Here is a 7,719-nt window from a genome sequence, read left to right as displayed (position 1 = left end):
ATGTACCCCCATGTTCATAGCAGCACTATTTACAATAGCTAAGATCTGGAAACAGCCCAAGTGTCCACCAGTAGACGAATGGATAAAAAAGCTGTGGTACATATACACAATGGAGTACTATGCAGCGGTAAGAAAGAAAGATCTCTTATCCTTTGAGATGACATGGAGGGACCTGGAAAGTATTATCCTAAGTGAAAGAAGCCAAGCAGAAAAAGACAAATACCACATGATCTCACTTATATACGGAATATAATGAACATAACAGTCTGAGGAATACAGTAGACCCAGACACATGGAAGTAGGGCACAGACTGACATCCCTCAGAAGAGGGGAAGGGGGTGGGGGGGCGGGAAGAGATAAACCACAGAACTTATATGCATCTTTGCATCACCAATGGACATGGACAACTAAGCTGGGGACGGGGCGGAGGTGGGGTGGGGTGGGGTGTGCCAATGGGGTAAAAAGGTAAAATATCTGTAACAAAAAAATAAATAAAAATTCATAAAAAAAAAAAAATATCTGTTGAAAACTTACCTGGCAGGGAAGATACCATGGTCATGGTGGTAGTTTTCCCTGAGTGAGGTTTATCCTTTGCACTCTGGATGTGCTGACCCCTGCAATTTCTCCAAATGTGAGAAACTCAGCTGCATAATTTGTGGCAGTGGAAGACTGTGTACATGCTCTCCCCTAGGGAAAAAAAAATTGTTGAACATATCAAAATGTTTGGTGGCATAATAAAAGAAAATTAAAAATTATTAAATGAGCCCTGGCTGGGCAGCTCAGTTAGTAAGAACATTGTCCTGAGCTGCCAAGGTTGTGGGTTTGATCCATGGTTAGGGCACATACAAGAGTTAGCCAATGAATGCATGCATGGATGGGTGGAACAACAAATTGATGTCTCTCTCGCTCTCAAATCAATCAATACAAAAAGTATTGCATGAAATTCTGAAGAAATTATTGCTCAATTATCAGTATTCCAAGCAATATCAGTGAGAATACTAAGAACTTGGAAAAAGACTACTATGAATGTGGTCTGAAGAATCAAACCTATCTGAAACTAATATAAAATATTGAATGTCAACAGTAATTGGAAAAAAAAAATCAAACCTGCCCTCCATCTTCCAGTAGTTCAAAGGTTTGGAGAGAGTCTAAGTCTTGCCAAGGATTTACCTAGATACTTAAAGGAACATTTGAAAACTTCATCAGTTTTGGGAGTGGCCTATTAGAACTCGAAGATTCAAGAGACAAAGTTTAGGCCAGTGTTGCTCAGTGGTTAGAGCGTTGACCTGTGCATCAAAAAGGGTCATGGGTTCAATCCCCAACCTAGTCGGGGCACTTTCAGGAGACAACTAATCGACGTGTCTCTCTCACATTGATGTTTCTCTCTTTCTCTCTCTCACCCCCTCCTTCCCTTCCTTCCACTCTCACTAAGAATCAAAGGAAAATAATATCCTTGGGTGAAGATCAAAAAGAAAAAAGAGAGACAAAGTTTAAAAGCAGAAGCGGGGCCCTAGCCAGTCTGGCTGAGCATTTAGAGCGTCAGCCTGTTGACTAATGAGTCACGAGTTCAATTCCGGTCAAGGGCACGTACCTCAGTTGAGGTTCAATCCCAGCCCTGGTGGGGTCGGGTAGTGTGGGAGGCAAACAGTTGATGTGACTCTATCACATCTATGTTTCTGTCTGTCTCTCTCTCTTTTCCTTCCTCTCACTCTGTCTGATGATAAATGGAAAAATATCCTCAGGTGAGGAATAAAAAATAAATAAAAATAAAAGCAAAAGGGGGAAAAGGAGATATGTTCATGGTAGTCCCCCCTTATTCACAGGGATATGTTCCAAAACTCCCAGTGGATGTCTGAAACCACGAACAGCACGAACCCTACATATACTACGTTTTTGCAATATATACACACCTATGATTAATTTAGAACAATGAAGGTGGCTACAGCAAGGTGGCAGGCTCAGCTGCACCAGGCCAGGGGTGGCCAGGGTAGGGGGTGAGATGGGATGGCCCTGGAGGGAGGGAGGTGGCAGCAGCAGAGGGGCTCTCCCGCTTCCCCCTCTGGCTCTGCAGCCTCTACCTGCAGCTCCTGAAACCCCGAGTCCCCTGGGACTGGATGGTGGGGGTAGGGATATGTGGCACTGGGACTAGCAGCAGCTGGCTTTTGACCAACCATATCAAAGTGACAAAAGAACTATTTACACAGCCAACAGGTTTCCTAAGAATTGCCTTTACATACCTCAGAAATTTATAGATAACTAGATCATTTCATCTAAGTATACTGTGTGGAGTTTTGTTCCAAAGAACTTGTTTGAACAATTAAGAGGAGCCCAGCCAGTGTGGCTCAGTGGTTGAGCGTCGACCCATGCACCAAGAGGTCGCCGGTTCAATTTCCAGTCAGGGCACATGCCCAGGTTGTGGGCCCAATACCCAGTGGGGGGCATGCAGGAGGCAGCTGATCGATGTTCTTTCTCATCGATCTTTCTTTTTCTCTCTCTCTCTCCCCCTTACTCTCTTTCTAAAATAAAAAAAAAAAAAAAATTCAGGAGTGGCAAACTTTTATTTTCTTATTATATTTTTGGTTCAGCTTAGGACCAAAAATATATGATTGATACACCCACCAGTCCAATTACCAGTGGACTTCCATTATTCTTTGTGGTAACAGTAACCACCATAAAGGAGGGATATGAAGACTGGTTATGACATAACACAGACAATGAAATAAATGTTTATATTGTTTGAAGGAGTGGCCTTGTAAAAGCTAGATCAGAAAACATTCAGGTGGGGATATTGTTGGACTAGCTAAAGAGGAAAGTTCCCCTGCAGATTTGGTGCTTCTGTCCCCAAATGGGCTTGATGATTCTTGTCACATTGAAACTGCTAGTTTGGATGGAGAAACAAACCTAAAGACACATGTGGCAGTTCCAGAAACAGCAGCATTACAAACAGCTGCCAATCTGGACACTCTCGTGGCTGTGATAGAATCCAGCTACCAGAAGCAGACTTGTACAGATTCGTGGGGTGAATGACAATAATTCAACAAATGAAAAAACTTAAGACCTCTGGGGCCAGAGAGTCTCTTGCTTTGTGGAGCCAGATTAAAAAACACAAAAGAAATTTTTGGTGTTGCTATATACACCAGAATAGAAACAAAGATGGCATTAAATTACAAGAGCAAGTCACAGAAACGATCTGCAGCAGAAAAGTCCATGAATATATTTTTTATAATTTATCTAATAATCCTTATTTCTGAAGCTATCAGGACTATCTTTCTTTGTATTTTTTTTAGTATTATCTTGAAATATATATGACAAGCTGAATAAAAATAGGATAAACTTGGTATAATAAACAAACAGAACATCAAAGAAATAGTAAAATTCTGAGATTTATTTCAGACTTCCTTGCCTTCTTGGCATTCTACAATTTCATGATTCCAATTTAATTATATGGGACAGTCAAAATGCTGAAAGTTCTTGGATCACTTTTTTTTTTATCATCCTCACCCGAGGACACTCTTTTCATTTTTTGTTCAGATAGAGTGGGAGGGAGAGAGAAGAAGAGAGAGAGCGAGATAGAGAAACATTGATGTGAAAGGGACACATAGAGTGGCCGCCACCCGCACAACCCAACCAGGGCCGGGGACAAACTGCAACCGAGGTACATGCCCTTGGCGGGAACCGAACCCGGGCCTCTCTGGACCACAGGCCGATGCTCTAACCGCTGAGCCAAACCGGCCGGGGCTTGGATCACTTTTTATTGGCTGAGACCTTGATCTCTGTCATGAAGAATCAGATCAGAAAGCTCAAGTCAGTACTTCTGATCTGAAAGAAGAACTTGTTCAGGTGGATTGTGTGTTTGCAGGTAAAACTGGCACACTGACAGAAAATGAGGTGCAATTTGGGGAATATTCAAGCAATGGCATAAAATACCAAGAAATCAATGGTAGACGTATATCCGAAATACCAACACCAGACTCTTCAGAAGGAACCATAAGTTATCTTAGTAATTTATCCCATCTTAAGAACTCATCCTCTTACATTCAGTTCTTTAGAACCAGCCCTGAAAATGAAACTAAAGAACACGATCTCTTCTTTAAAGCAGTCCATCTCTGTCACACTGTAAAGATTAGTAATGTTCAGATTGATGGCATTGGCGACAGTCCCTGAATCCAACCTTGCACACTTCAGTTAGAGTACTATGCATCTTCACCAGATGAAAAGGCTTTCGTGGAAGCTGCTGCAAAAATTGGTATTGCATTAATTGGCAATTCCGAAGAAACTATGGGAGTTAAAACACTTGGAAAACTGGAACAGTACAAACTGCTTTATATTCTGGAATTTGATTCAGATCGTAGAAGAATGATTGTACTTGTTCAGGCACCTTCAGGTGGAAGTTTTTATTTGCTGAAGGAGCTAAATCATCAATTCTCCCTAAATGTATAAGTGGACAAATAGAAAAAAACAGAATTCATGTGGATAAATTTGCTTTGAAAGAGCTAAGAACTCTGTGCATGGCCTATAGACAGTTGACATCTAAAGAGTAGAGTATGAAGTAATAGACAGACACCTATTTGAAGCCAGGACTGACTTGCAGCAATGGGAAGAGAAATTGGCAAATGTCTTCCGTTTACAGAGAAAGACCTGATATTACTTGGAGCTACAGCAGCAGAAGACAGATTACAAGATAAAATTCAAGAAACGATCGCCCTGGCTGGTTTTGCTCAGTAGTTAGAGTGGGCCTGTGGTCTGGAAAGACCCGGATTCGGTTCCCGCTAAGGGCATGTACCTTGGTGGCAGTTTGTCCCCGGCCCTGGTTGGGTCGTGCGGGTGGCAGCCACTCGATGTGTCCCTTTCATGTTGATGTTTCTCTCTCTCTCTGTCCCTCCCACTCTATCTGAACAAAATATCAACAAATGTCCTCGAGTGAGGATAAAAAAAAAAAAAGAAACGATCGAAGCACTGAGAATGGCTAGTATCAAAGTATGTGGTTCTTAATGGAGATACACATGAAACAGCTGTTGTGTGAATTTATCATGTGGACATTTTAACAGAACCTTGAATACCCTTGAACTTATAAACCAGAAATTGGACAGTGAATGTACTGAACAGTTGAGGCAGCTTGCCGGAAGAATTACAGAGGACCGTGCAATTCAGCATGGGCTGGTGGGGGATTGGATCAGCCTATCTCTTGCATTCAGGGAGCACGAAAAACTATGGATGTTTGCAGAAAAAAAATATTTTAATCCTCACCTGAAGATATTTTCCTATTTATCTTCTGATAGAGTGGGAGGGAGAGAGAGACAAAGAGAAAGAGGGAGAGAGAGAGAGAAACATTAATGTGAGAGAGACACATCGACTGGTTGCCTCCCACACGACCCCGACCAGGGCCGGGGACAAACCGCAAATGGAATTGAACCTACGACTCATTGGTCCACCAGCTGATGCTCTATCACTGAGCCAAACGGCCAGGGCTGTTTGCAGAAATTGTATATACAGTTTACAGCTATATTGTGCTGTCGTATGGCACCACTACAGAAAGCCAAGGTAATAAAACTGACAAAAATCTCACCTGAGAAACCTGTAACATTGGCTGTTGGTGATGGTGACAATGATGTAAGCATGATACAAGAAGCATATGTTGGTATAGGAATCATGGGTACAGAAGGAAGACAAGCTGCAAGAAACAATGACTATGCAATAGCTAGATTTAAATTTCTCTCCAAGTTGCTTTTGTTCACGGTCATTTTTTATTACATAAGACTAGTCACCCTCGTACATTATTTTTTATAAGAATGTGTACTTTATCACACCCCAATTTTTATATCAGTTGTTTATTTTCTCAACAAACACTATATGACAGTGTGCACCTGACTTTATACAATATTTGTTTTACTTCTCTATTCTGATATATAGTCTACTGAAATGGCATATAGATCCTCATGTATTACAGAACAAGACCACTCTCTATTGAGACATTAGTAAAAACTGTCAACTAAACATTAAAACTTTCCTTTATTGGACCCTCCTAGGTTTTAGTTATGCCTTTATTTTCTTTTTTGGATCCTATTTTCTTTTTATTTATTTATTTATTTTTGTTGTATGTGCCCCTAGCAGAAACTGAACCTGGGACTCTCTGGTCGGCAGACCGCTGAGCCAAACTGGCCAGGGTGGACTTCCGGTCAAGATGGCGGCATAGGTAAACGTGGTATCTCGTCCTCCCACAACCACATCACAGTTACAACTAAACTACAGAACAACCATCATTCAAAACCACCTGAAATCAAGCTGAATGGAAGTCCTACAACTACGGAATTAAAGCAGCAGCCACATCCAGACTGGTAGGAGGGGCGGGGGCGGACGGGCTGGTCCCACACCCACGTGTGGCGGATAAAAATCAGGAGTACACCTCGGCTGGGAAGGTCCTCCCTGAGGACTGAGGGGTCCTTGTCCCACACCAGGTGCCCCGCTCAGGGTTCCAGTGCCAGGAAGAGAATCCCCATCACTTCTGGCTGGAAAAACCACCGGGAACTGAGGCTCAGGGAAGCTGAAGCGGCTGGAGCCCCAGGCAGCTCCTTAAAGGGCCCGTGCACGAACTTATCGGACTCTCTGCCTCTATGCTTGGAGGGGAGGCAGCTCGAGGGGTGCCAGAGACATACAGGAAAGAACTGAGTTGTTTGGCACTGGAGCGAGGGCTGGAGAGGGGGCTTTCTCCGAGACAAACGTGCTGTCACAGGCCTTTGTTCCTTTGGTGAGCCCTTCCCTGGGGTGGCAGACTGAAGCCATATCTGGGACTCCAGCAACCTGGCTCACACTGGTAGCCCCGCCCTGGTGACTCCCTGAGGCCCCGCCCCACCCCACCCCACCCAACTTTCAGGCCCACCCAAGCTGTTGCCAGTTGCTTAACCATAGGATTGGCCTGTCTTGGATCCTGCTTCAGGTTTTTCCTAAATTCTTTCAAACAAGCAGCATCTGGTCTCAGCGAGCCCCATACGTCTCATTAAGTAATACACTAAAACAAACATATGGAGGCAGCCAAAATGAGGAGACAAAAGAAACAGGTACCAAATGAAAGAACAGAACAAAACCCCAAGAAAAGAACTAAGCGAAATGGAGATAAGCAACCTAACAGATGCTGAGTTCAAAATACTGCTTATAAGGATGCTCAACTAACTTAGTGAGAACCTCGGTGAACTTAGGGAGAAAAGGACCAGTCAGAAATCATGGATGCACAGTTAGAATTGAAGGAGGCATTAACTGAAACAAAGAATAATTTACACAGCTTCAATAATAGAGTACGTAAATCCAAGGAGCAAACCGTCGATTTGAAATACTAGGAAGCAAAAAATGCCCAATCAGAACAGCAAAAAGAAAAAAGAATCCAAGAAAATGAGGATAGTGTAAGGAGCCTCTGGGACAACTTCAAGCTGCCAATATTCGCATCTTGGGGGTGCCAGAAGGAGAAGAGAGAGAACAAGAAATCGAAAACCTGTTTGAAACAATGGCAGAAAACTTTCCTAACCTGGTGAAGGAAACAGACATACAAGTCCAGGAAGCACATAGAGTCCCAAACAAGATGAACCCCAAGAGGCCCACACCAAGACACATCATCATCAAAATGCAAAAGGTTCAAGACAAAGAGAGAATCTTAAATGCAGCAAGAGAAAGGCAGCTAGTTACCTACAAGGGAGTTCCCATAAGGCTGTCAGCTGATTTCTCAAAAGA

General features: G+C 42.9%; 1 non-coding gene and 1 pseudogene across 1 annotated transcript; both read left to right on the top strand.

Moving 5' to 3' along the window:
- Positions 1–526: 526 nt before the first annotated feature.
- LOC118638070 lies at positions 527–688 on the top strand. Its single transcript, XR_004961035.1, has one exon. It is a non-coding gene; the product is annotated as a U1 spliceosomal RNA (small nuclear RNA).
- Positions 689–1,929: 1,241 nt separating this feature from the next.
- Positions 1,930–6,067, top strand: LOC118637649 (annotated as a pseudogene).
- The last annotated feature ends 1,652 nt before the right edge of the window (positions 6,068–7,719 follow it).

Source organism: Molossus molossus, unplaced genomic scaffold (genome assembly GCF_014108415.1).
Source record: "Molossus molossus isolate mMolMol1 unplaced genomic scaffold, mMolMol1.p scaffold_m16_p_20, whole genome shotgun sequence".
Classification (NCBI taxonomy): domain Eukaryota; kingdom Metazoa; phylum Chordata; class Mammalia; order Chiroptera; family Molossidae; genus Molossus; species Molossus molossus.
Note: the sequence above shows the minus strand (reverse complement) of the source record. Positions and strands in the feature narration are given on the sequence as shown.